The 12290-nt window shown below is 39.3% G+C and overlaps 1 protein-coding gene and 1 pseudogene across 1 annotated transcript in view; one reads left to right on the top strand and one right to left on the bottom strand.

Annotated features, from left to right (window-relative positions):
- Positions 1-12290, top strand: part of MEGF10 (multiple EGF like domains 10) — a 397687-nt gene that overhangs the window by 62018 nt on the left and 323379 nt on the right. The gene's annotated exons all lie outside the window — the stretch shown is intronic.
- LOC104654557 lies at positions 786-2185 on the bottom strand (annotated as a pseudogene).

The raw sequence follows: 12290 nt of genomic DNA, 5'->3' as shown, positions 1-12290 counted from the left end.
ACTAAGCAACAGAGAGAAAACAGACTGAAAGAATAAATAAACAGAGCCTCAGAGACTCACGGTATAATAATAAAAGATTTAACATTTGTCATCAATGCCCCAGAAAGAGGACGTGGGTGGGGCAGAAAAAGTATGCAAAGAAATTTAACAAGCATATATATTCCACAGAATGAGTAAAAACTTTTGTAAAGCATGTATCTGATAGGGGGCTTATACCTAGAAACTATAAGGAACTCAATAATGACCAAAAAAAAAAAAAAAAAAAAAAAACTTTTTAAATGGGCAAAAGCTCTGAATAGACATTTCTACAAAAAACATATATAAATAGCCAATAAGCATATGAAAAGATGTTCAACATCATCATCCATCAGGGAAACACAAGTCAAAATTACAATGGTGTAAAATTAGTCACCATTTAACATTCCCAATAGTAGCCTACAAGCTTCTGTTTCCACTGTGGAAAACAGTTTGGCAGCTCCTCAAGGTAGTCAAGTTACTTAACTGCTCTGTAAAATGAAGTTAATCACATTTACTTTGGACAAATGAGTTAATATATATTAGCTATAATAATTATAGCAATTATTGTTGTGCATATTATTACTGATTGGGTCAGACTATTAGCCCTGTCTCCCTAATTCATTTACTTTTGCTATTTTGGATGAATATTTAAAGTAGTCTTGTATTGACTACTTATGTAAAGGTCCTAACACATTGGTATATACCATGTGCTCAATAAACGAAAGCTATAATTATTCATTTCTAAACAGTTTAAAGATTAAACTTTCCTAAAAACAAAACAAAACAAAAAAAACCAAGGCAACACCCCAAGCTGTGAGGGACTGAGTCTTTCCTAGGTGCGGGGCAGCACAGGCACTGGCTGCACAAGGCCAGGGAGGTGACGTGGCGGCTCTCTTTAAACCAGGCTGCACAGAGCGCTTCTCTCCCTGGGCAGTCTTCATGTCTTCCCAGTCCAGTTTGATGTCTGGAACCTCATCATTTGTCTCCGGATCCTTACTCAAGGCCCCCTGGGAGAAGGCAACCAGGATGGGCAGAGGGCCACATTCCTGGATTTCTACAACATGGAGGCCCTTCTTAACAGCCAGCTGTTGATGGGTTTTCTGTCTGGAGAGCCCACGGAAGAGGCCCCAGGTGAGGCTGAGCCTACTGACGGACCCAGAGACCTTGGCATACATGTCGTTGATGCCAGTGAGCCTGCAGATGGTGATGAGGGCCCTGTGGCAGTAGAGGCCATAACCTTTGGGTTGTTTCTTCATCTTGATATGTGTCCTTTTAAATCTTAATGAAATATCATGGAGTATTGTATGGTCTTCATATTGTTCTATATAATGCAGATAGTGAACTGCTCTGTTCTTTGCTTTCCTAAAAGCGTCCACCCGTTCAGTGGTTTTCCCAGCAGCAAAACCTGCAGCTCCTTTTCCGTTCCCCACAGCCACCAGGACATGGACCAATTTCTTTCTTCCCTCTTTCTGCTGTCATATTGAAAACATTTCTTACCTCAGGTATCCTGGTATCAAAATCCTCATGTGTTTCTCCACTGGGACCAGGGTCAGGCAGGCCAAGACTGACGCCTCTCCATGAGTTTCCACTCCATCCTGGCTCCCGTTTAACCTTCATCTTCCTCTTTAGGCCCCACTCTTCTCTCTGCTGGATCATGTCCGCCTCCACCTTCTCCCGCTCTTCCTTGCTTCTTTGGGCAAGGGTCTGCACTGCTCCATTTTTCATAAGAGGGACATTCAGATCAGGCCACAGAAAGCAGTAACGCCCTTCACCAATGATCAGACCCCTGTTCAGATGCTTTCCTTTCTTCTTTTTAGTTCTTTTGCCTCTTCCTTTTCTTGCTCCAGCACCAGTCCCTGCCAAAGTACCTTTCCACAGCTCAACTGCAGTCAATATAGTGAAGAAACTGTATGCTCTATACTGGGTGCATCAGGTGACTGGGGGAAGAAATAACAGCAATGTGTCTGCAGCACATGGCTCAAGCTGGCCTAAGGACGGGTGTCTCTGGTTCCCATTGATGAAAAGGGCCATTGCTGAGCGAGGTCTTCCGTGCCAAAATGGAAGCTGTTGGTAAGGTGTTTAGGGAAAGCTACCTCCCCAGTAAATGACCCGCCGTCCCGCTGCACAGCACAGGGAGACAACCCGCAGTGCGCACCGCCGTCACCATGCTTGAGCCCGAGCAGCGCTTCCGTCGTGCTTTAAACCTATTATTCTGTTAGAGTAGTTGTGGCAAAGTAAAATAACATTTGGACTTTTGATATTTACCTACTTATTTATATCTTTAATCTTAAATATTTTTAGTATAAGTGTATACGAAAGGAGAAACAACTCTAAACTTCTTTCTCTTTGGTTTTGTGACCTTAGATCCTTGATAGGAATACTCTTTTTAGTTCAATAGATTGAAGGATAGAATTTCATTCGTTAGCATAGAAAACAATGTGGGTCATATTTCCAATAAAAAACCTTGAGGAATAATATTTTATGTCCTCAAGGTCTTTCTGGTTCACATTGTCATAAGAATTACAAAAACAAAAAAACTTTAAAAAATTACAGTTTTTTGGGGTCTGTCTTTTTAGGTTCTAATGTTTCACACTAATTCAGATGGAGACTTTTTCATATTCCCTAAAGACATTCTTCTCTCTAACAACAAGACTCAAAGTTTTAAGATGAACTCTCAACTACAATTTGGTGAAAAGTAACCAGAAAAGAAGTTTCTGACATTTTGGACTGGATGAAAGAAAAATCCCCCCATTTTCTCTTTTGCTTTAAATGAAAAGAATATAAATTATAGAAAAGTAGTCTCAAGGATATAGTATTTTAGCTAAGGATTTCTTTTATTAACATAGGGATTCACTTTGCCTTTGAGTCTTTTGCAAACAGCATTGGAAGTGAAATAGCTTTATAAAAAGTTACCTTAGCCTACAGAGGTTAATGAATTAATTCTGTAAAAAATTTAGATTTTGTATATTTTAAAAACCCTAAATAATCTAGTCAGATGTTGTGATGGGTTGAACTGTGCCCTCCCAAAAGATATGTTGAAGACCTAACCCATAACACCTCAGAATATGAACTTATTTGGCAATAAGGCTGTTGCAAATATAATTAGGATGAGGTCATACTGGAGTAGGGCAGGCCCTTAATCCAATATGACTGGTGTCTTTATGAGAAGACAGCCATATGAAGACACACATTGAGAATGCAATGTGATAATGAAGGCAGAGGATGGAATTATGCTGCTACAAGCCAAGAACATCAGAGATTGCCAGCAAACACCAGAAGCTGTGAAGGACTTCCCTGCAGCTTTCAGAAGGAGCTTGGACCTGCTGACATCTTTATTTCAGACTTTTGATGTCGAGAACTGTGAGGTGATACCTTTCTGTTTTTCTGAGTCACCCAGTTTGTAGTATTTTGTTATCAAAGTCCTAGGAAACTAATACAGCTTCTAATAATAATTATCATTTTTTATAATCTTAGAAAAAGAAAATATACCATAAATGAGATCCTACTTACGTAAATATCAGGAGACCTCAGAAGGTTACTTGGCAATGCTTTGACCCATGTTCTTTTAAAAAAAATCTGACAATTTTGTGTTACAACGTAGAAGACTATGGTTTGGATAGAGCTCAAAGTATCCTTAACACATGATGGGAAGCATGTGGTATCCTGCACAACTGCTGTATTCTTGCCCTGGACCCAGTTACTTCTTGAGCCCAGAGATCCTCAAACTCATGTATAGAAACCCCATCTCAGTGGGATCTCTGCATTTCCTTTCTACCTTCCTTTTCTTCCTACTTTCCCTTGCCTCATTAAAACAACAACAACAATAAAAATAACAACAACAAAACCCAACCAGGATGTAGATGGGTCACCAATGATATAATTGATTTGTTGTCTTATTTCATCTATTTTATCCACCCCCAGCTTTATTGAGGTAAAATAAAAAATAAAATTTATCTACATATATTACAAGATGTGAATGTGATAACTTGAGATATATACACATTGTGAAATGATTACTATAATGGAGTTAATTAACACATCCATCACCCTAACAGTTATGACTGCGTGTGTGTATTTGTGGTAAGAATACTTGCAATCTCTTAGCAAATTTCCAGTAAACAACATAGTATTACTAACTGTAGTCACCAGACTGTACATGAGATCCCCAGAACTTATTCAACTTATAGCTGAAAGATTGTACCCTTTGACAAACATCTCCCTGGGTAACTACCATTCTACTCTCTGTTTCTATGAGTTTAACTAGTTTAGATTCCATATTGTATTAGGCTGATCTCACACTGCCATAAAGAAATACCTGAGACTAGGTAATTTATAAAGAAAAGTGGTTTAATTGGCTCATGGTTCTTCAGGCTGTACAGGAATCAGAAAGCTTCTGCTTTCGGGGAGGCCTCAGAAAGCTTTTACTCATGGCAGAAGGCAAAGCAGGTGCAGGCACAGGACAGAGAGTGAGGAGGTGCTACACACTTTCAAACAACCAGATCTCACAAGAACTCACTATTAGAACAGCACCAAGGGGATGGTGCTAAACTATTCTTGAAGGATCTACGCCCAAGATCCAGTCACCTCCCACCAGGCTCCACCGCCAACATTGGGGATTACAGTTCAACATAAGATTTGGGCAGGGACAGAGATCCAAACCATATCAAACATATAAGTGAGTCTATGCTGTATATATCTTTCTGTGTCTGGTTTATTTTGCTTAGCATAATGTCCTCTAGGTTCATTTATGTTGTCACAAATGGCAGAATTTTCTTTTTCATGGCTGAATATTCTGTTGTGTATATGCACCACATTTTCTTTTTCTTTCTTTTCTTTTCTTTTTTTTTTTGAGATGGAGTCTTGCTCTGTCGCCCAGGCTGGAGGGCAGTGGTGCGATCTTGGCTCACTGCACGCTCTGCCTGCTGGGTTCACGCCATTCTTCTGCCTCAGCCTCCTGTGTAGTTGGGACTACAGGTGCCCGCCACCACGCCCGGCTAATTTTTTGTATTTTTAGTAGAGACAGGGTTTCATCATGTTAGCCAGGATGGTCTTGATCTCCTGACCTTGTGATCCACCTGCGTCAGCCTCCCAAAGTGCTGGGATTACAGGCGTGAGCCACTGCACCCAGCCTGCACCACATCTTCTTTATTCACTTGTTGATAGACATTCAGATTGTTTCCATGTCTTGGCTATTGTGAATGATGCTGCAGTGAACATGGAAGTGCACATATCTCTTCAAGATCATGATTTCATTTCTTTTGGATACAATAACCAGAAGTTGGATTGCTGGATCCATATGGTAGTTTTATTTTTAATTTTTAGAGGAAACTCCATAAATTAGAGTTTTGGAGGAGACTCCATGCTGTTTTCCATAATGGTGGTACCAATTTATATTCCCACCAACGGTGTACAAGGGTTCCCTTTTATCTACATTCTTGTCAACACTTGTTATTTTCATCTGTTTGATAGTAGCCATTCTAACTGGAGTGAGATTATATCTCATTATGGTTTTGATCTGCATTTCCTGAGTGATTAGTGATGTTGAGGATTTTGAAAAATATACCTGTTGTTCATTTGTATATCTTCTTTTGAAAAGTATCTGCTTAGGTCCTTTGACCATTTTTAAACTGAGTATTTAAGGTTTTTTTGCTATCGAGCTTTATGAATTCCTTAAATATTTTGGGTATTAACCCCATATCAGCTGTATGGTTTGCAGGTATTTTCTCCCAACAACAGATTTGCTTTTAATGTGATAAATCCGTATTTTTGCCCAACCTATGAAATAATTAAAACATGCAAGAATCCAGACTGGCAGCCACTTTGAGAATGTTGCCAGCCTCCAGCTCTTTCTGGGCAGCAACTTAAGAATTGCTGTGATAATTACCTAGTGGTGGTTCTTAACTCTGGTTGCACATTAAAATCACCTGGGAAGCTTTTAAAGCCTTCTCACTCTAGACCAATTAAATACAAAATTCTAGGGGCAGGGCGTAGGCACCAGTGATTTTTTTTAAAAAAGATCTTCAGGTGATTCTAACATAGAGCCAGGGTTGAGAACCAATGGCTTACTGTCATGTTGGGTTACTGTTGGAGCCCGAATGCCCTAATAACGAGAAGCAGAGGTGAGCACCCGCTCTGCTCCTCACAGCCCTCTGCTTTTGCCTGATTGCAGTTATATAAAGCCCAAGTGGAACTAAGACTAAGCCTGGTAATTGTCATGGCAATGCCCTAGATTTTCCTATCAAATCCAATCTTATTTAGGGTGGGAGACACAGAAGTGACTCTTGTGAAATTAAAGTACTTCTGCCCCTATTTAGAATATTCAGCGTTAAATTTGACAGAGTTTTGCCATGAAATTTCAAATACCAAAACTTTAAAAAACAGCAGATCTCACCTGAACTGCAAAAGTTTATTATTAATTGTAAAGTGTGCTTGATCACACACAATTATCTAGGCAATCAGCATCATGCATAGCCTTTAATGCCTCTATCTGCTGAGCATGGGTTCTGCATATTGATCACAAATTTGAAAATTTCTCTGCTTATGCCTCATCACTCCTGTCTTTGATTGAGTATAACATAAATGGAATTTGAAAATCGTGGAGCTGTGGGGGACCTGTGGAAATCATTTTGTCTAGTGCTTTGCCCTTACAATTGTATGTCTAATCTACTAACACAGTCAGGCTACCAAGGTCCCTTGTTAAATTCATGAATGCCCAGCATGGACAACTGCAACATCCTTCTAACTGGTTTCGTCCTCCTATCCCCTCTTTCTCCATGTTACAATCAGAGTAATCTTTCTAAATACAAATCTAATCAGGTCACTCTCTTCTTTGCTTAATATTCTTTGATGACTCCCCATTTACCTCAGGTCCAAATTTAAACTCCTTAGCCTCACCTACGATCTGTGAACTGATCTAACCTTGTCTATCTCTGTGGCTTCATCTCCTAGAGCTCTCGTTTCTCACTCTAAATTGCAGTTATAACGGGATTCTAAATGTGCTCAATGTAGTTCTCCAAATGTGTCCTCTATGCCACCATCCATTTGCACATGCTGTTCTTTCCCTCTAGGATGTTTTAGAATCTAGAAGGTTGGGTGCATGGTACTTGTGTCCTGAATAAGAAGCCTTAGTATTTTTTTGAATAAGAGTTTCACAGTTACATAACAAGAACAAGGTCAAATGGATTGAGAATAGAACTCCCTGGGTTTGGTGGTGGTAGTGTTGGTATTTCGATGGCCATAATGGAAGAGAGAATGATTTCTTTATCTCTATCTATCAATCAGTCATATCTATCTAATCTATAATCTCTATGTGTTATATCTGTCTGTCATGTATATCTAGCTACCAATCAACTAATAGTTGTATCTCACATATAGAGATTTAGATTAGTCACACTCCTCAGTTTATGGTATGTTATTACTGCTAGTCCACACAAAGCTGCTATTTAGGTTTTTTTTCTAAACTCTATTAAAACTTCTATGGACATTCCTCACTTCTGTTTTCCTCCTCCCACATAAGAAACTATTCCAATGTATTTAGTGAGGATTTTTATTTGTATGTATTCTTTGGCGTCCATATATTTTAAATTTTCTTTTAACAGTACTGTGTTCTATATCTCCTATATATTTCTTTTTTACTGTTTTTAATATCATACATGTTGCTATATGCACATCAGATCTGTAGCTTTTTAACTTCTGCAACAATCATACTTCACCTATCCACCTTCACTTCCTCTACGCCAGGTAATGAACACCCAGATGGACCCTGACTCTCTGTCCCTACAAGCAACATTGAAATGTATATTTTCTCAGATGTCCCTTTCGAAATGTGAGAGACTATATTTGGGACAGGTACTAAGGAATGGGTCCTAGTTATGTGCACACCCAATCTGACCAAATGGTGCTATAGAGATACCAAATTGTGATATAGAATGTGGGCCGATTTCCATGCCCTCCAGAAGTGCATGATATCCCCACCTCTCCACCAACACTTGGCATTTCCCAGCTTCCTAGTATCTGCACATATTACAGGAGTAAAGTGATGCCTGATTTGTTTTGTCTTTGTTTTTTTTTTAAGTAGACTTAATTTTTAGAGCAGTTTTAGATTCACAGTAAAATGGAGCAGAAGGTACAGAAAGTTCTCATAGCTTTCCCCCATGCTTCACCACTCTCTTCCATAATCAACATCTGGCACGAGAGTAGTACATTTGTTACAACTGATGAACCTACATCTACACATCATTATTACCTAAAGACAGCAGTTTTCATTAGGGTTTTCTCTTGGTGTTGCATGTTCCATAAGTTTTGACAAATGTATGATGACCAGTATTCACCATTATAGTATCATACAGAATAGTTTCACTGCTTTAAAAATTCTCTATGGAGACAGGCACAGGCATGGTGGCTTACACCTGTAATCCCAGCACTTTGGGAGGTTGAGGCCAGTGGGTCACCTGAGGTCAGGAGTTTGAGACCAACCTGACCAACATGGAGAAACCGTGTCTCTACTAAAAACACAAAATTAGCTGGGTGTGATGGCACATGCCTGTAATCCCAGCTACTGGGGAGGCTGAGGCAGGAGAATCACTTGAACCTGAGAGGTGGAGGTTGCAGTGAACTGATGCAGAGATTGCGTCTTTGCACTGTAGCCTGGGCAACAAGAGTGGAACTCCATCTCAGAAACAAAAAAAAAATTCTCTGTGGTTGGCCAATTCACCCCTTTCTTCCTCCTTGTCCTCTAGCAACCACTGATCTTTTTGCTGTTTTCATAGTTTTGTTTTTTCCAAAATATTGTATGGTTGGAATCATACAGTACACAGCCTTTTCAGATTGGCTTCTTTCACTCAGTAATATGCGTTTGAGGTTCCTCCATTAACTTTCATGGCTTGATAGCTAATTTCTTTTTTGTGTTGAATAATATTCCTTTAGTTAGATGTTGTCTTCATCCATTTTGTGTTGGTAAAACAGAATAACTGAGAATGTATAAAGAAAAGAGGTTTATTTAGCTCACAGTTCTTCAGGCTGAGAAGTTCAAGGGCACTAACCTGGCTTCTGGTGAGGACTTCCATGTCACATCATAACATGGTGGAAAAGTTCAAAGAGGAAGGGGGCACATGCAAAGAGAGAGAATCAAGGGGCTTCCTAATTTTGTAACAACCCACTCTTGAGGGAACTAATATATTCCTGGAGAAGTAGCCCAGTCTCACCAGAATGAGAACTCACTCCCTACTGTGGGAATGGCACTAAGTCATTGATGAGGAATTTTCTCCATGACCCAGACACCTCCCACTAGGCCCCACCTCCCAAAACCACCACATTGGGGATCAAATTTCAACATGAATTTTGATGGGGACAAACAAACAATATCCAAACCATAACAGATCTATCACAGTTTATTTATCCATTTACCTACTGAAGGATGTCATGTTTGCTTCCTAGTTTTGGCAATTATGAACAGTATTTGGCAATTATGAACAATTATACACTATAAACATATGTGTATGGGTTTTTTTTGTGGCTATAAATTTTCAATTCATTTGGATAAATAACAAGAAACATGATTGCTGCATTGTATGGTAAGAATATATTTAGTTTCTTAAGAAACAGCCAAATTGTCATCCAAAATGGCTACACTATTTTGCATTCTCAATGGCAGTTCCTGTTCTTCGATCTTCACCAGCATTTGATATTGTCAGTCTTCTGAATTTTGGCCATTTTTATGGGAGCATAGTGGTATCTCAATATTGTTTGAATTTGTGTTTCCTTAATGAAGTATGATGTGAAATATATTTTCCTATGATCATTTGCCATCTGTATATGTCCTTTGGTGAGGTGTCTGTGCAGGTCTTTTGCCCATTTTTATTTTTAATTAATTAATTAATTTATTTTTGAGACAGAGTCTCACTCTGTTGCCTAGGCTGAAGTGCAGTGGTATAGTCATGGCTCATTGCTACCTCTGTCTTCTGGGTTCAGGTGATTGTCCCAACTCAACCTCAAGAGTAGCTGGGACTACAGGTGCAATCCACCATGTCCTGCTCATTTTTGTATTTTTAGTAGAGATAAGGTTTCACCATGTTGGCCAGGCTGGTATCAAACTCCAGACCTCAAGTGATCTGCCCACCTCAGCTTCCCAAAGTGCTGGGATTACAGGCATGAGCCACCACACCCAGCCTCATTTTTAAATCAAGTTGGTTAGTTTCTTTCTTTCTTTTTTGTGTTTTGAGACAGGAACTTGCTCTGTCTTGCAGACTGGAGTGCAGTGGCATGATCATGGGTCACTGCAGCCTTGACCTTCTAGACTTAGGTGGTCCTCCCACTTTGGCCTTCCAAAGTGCTGGGATTACAGGTGTGAGCCACTGTGCCTAGCTGGTTATTTTCTTACTGTTTAGCTTTCTTATTGCTTCTTATTGCTTATCTTCTTTCTTTTTTTAAAATTTCCAACTTTTATTTTAAGTTCAGGGGTACATGTGTAGCATGTGCAGGTTTGTTACATAGGTAAATGTATGCCATGGTGGTTTGCCATACAGATCATCCCATCACCCAGGTATTAAGCACAGCATCCATTAGTTATTCTTCCTGATCCTCTCCCTCCTCCCACTGCCCACCTTCCAATAGGCTCCAGTGTGTATTGTTCTCCTCTATGTGTTTTCGTGATTCAGTTCCCACTTATAAGTGAGAATACATGGTATTTGTTTTAGTGCTCCTGTGTTAGTTTGCTAAGGATAATGGCCTTCAGCTCCATCCATGTCCCTGCAAAGGACATGATCTCATTCCTTTTTATGGCTGCATAGTATTCCATGGTGTATATATACTACATTCTCTTTATTCAGTCTATCATTGATGGCCTTTTAGGTTGATTCCATGTCTTTGCTATTGCGAATAGTGCTGCAGTGAATATACATGTGCACATATCTTTAAAATAAAATGATTTATATTCATTTTGGTATATAACCGGTAATGGGATTGTGTGGTCGAGTGATATTTCTGCCTCTAGGTCTTTAAGGAATTGCCACACTGTCTTCCACAATGGTTGAACTAATTTACACTCATACCAACAGTATAAAGGTGTTCCTTTTTCTCCATTACCTTACCAGCATCTGTTGTTTTTTGACTTTTTAATAGTAGCCATTCTGACTGGTGTGAGATGGTATCTTATTGTGGTTTCCATTTGCATTTCTCTAATGATAAGTGATAGTGGGCTTTTTTACACATGTTTGTTGGCCACATGCATGTCATCTTTTGAGAAGTGCCTGTTCATGTCCTTTGTTCACTTTTTAATAAAGTCTTGTTTTTTCTTGTAAATTTGTTTAACTTCCCTATAGACGTTGGATATTAGACCTTTGTCAGATGCACAGATTATAAACATTTTCTCCCATTCTGTAGGTAGTGTGTTTAGTCTGTTGGTAGTTTCTTTTGCTGTGCCGAAGCTCTTAAATTTAATTAAATCACATTTGTCAATTTTTGCTTTTGTTGCAATTGCTTTTGGTGTCTTTGTCATGAAATCTTTGCCCGTGCTTATGTCCTAAATGGTATTGCCTAGGTTTTCTTCTAGGGTTTTTATGGTTTTGGGTTTTACATTTAAGTCTTTAATCCATCTTGAGTTGATTTTTGTATGTGGTGTAAGGAAGGGGTCCAGTTTCAATTTTCTGCATATGGCTAGCCAGTTCTCCCAGCATCATTTATTAAAGAGGGAATCTTTTCCCATCACTTTTGTCAGATTTGTCAAAGATCAGATGGTTGTAGGTGTGTGGTCTTATTTCTGGGTTCTATTCTGTTCCATTGCTCAATGTGTCTGTTCTTGTACTAGTACCATGCTGTTTTGGTTACTGTAGCTATGTAGCATAGTTTGAATTCAGTGAGCATGATGCCTCCAGATTTGTACTTTTTTTATTCTTCCTATCCATAAGCATTGAATGTTTTCCCATTTGTTTGTGTCATCCCTGATTTATTTGAGCAGTGTTTTGTAGTTCTCCTTGAAGAGGTTCTTCATTTCCCTTGTTAGCCGTATTCCTATATATTTTATTCTTTTTGTGGCAGTTGTACATTGGACTTTATTCATGATTTGGCTCTCTGCTTGCTCATTGTTGGTGTGTAGGAATGCTAGCGATTTTCGTGCATTGATTTTGTATCCTGAGACTTTGCTGAAGTTGCTTATCAGCTTAAGAAGCTTTTGGGCTGAGGCCAGGCATGGTGGCTCATGCCTATAATCCCAGCACTTTGGGAGGCCGAGGTGGGCAGATCATCTGGGGTCCAGAGTTTGAGACCAGTCTGGCTAA

The sequence above is a fragment of the Rhinopithecus roxellana genome, chromosome 3, assembly GCF_007565055.1.
Source record: "Rhinopithecus roxellana isolate Shanxi Qingling chromosome 3, ASM756505v1, whole genome shotgun sequence".
In the NCBI taxonomy this organism is placed as follows: Eukaryota; Metazoa; Chordata; class Mammalia; order Primates; family Cercopithecidae; genus Rhinopithecus; species Rhinopithecus roxellana.
The sequence above is the reverse complement of the archived record's forward strand: the minus strand, read 5'-3'. Positions and strand labels throughout refer to the sequence as shown.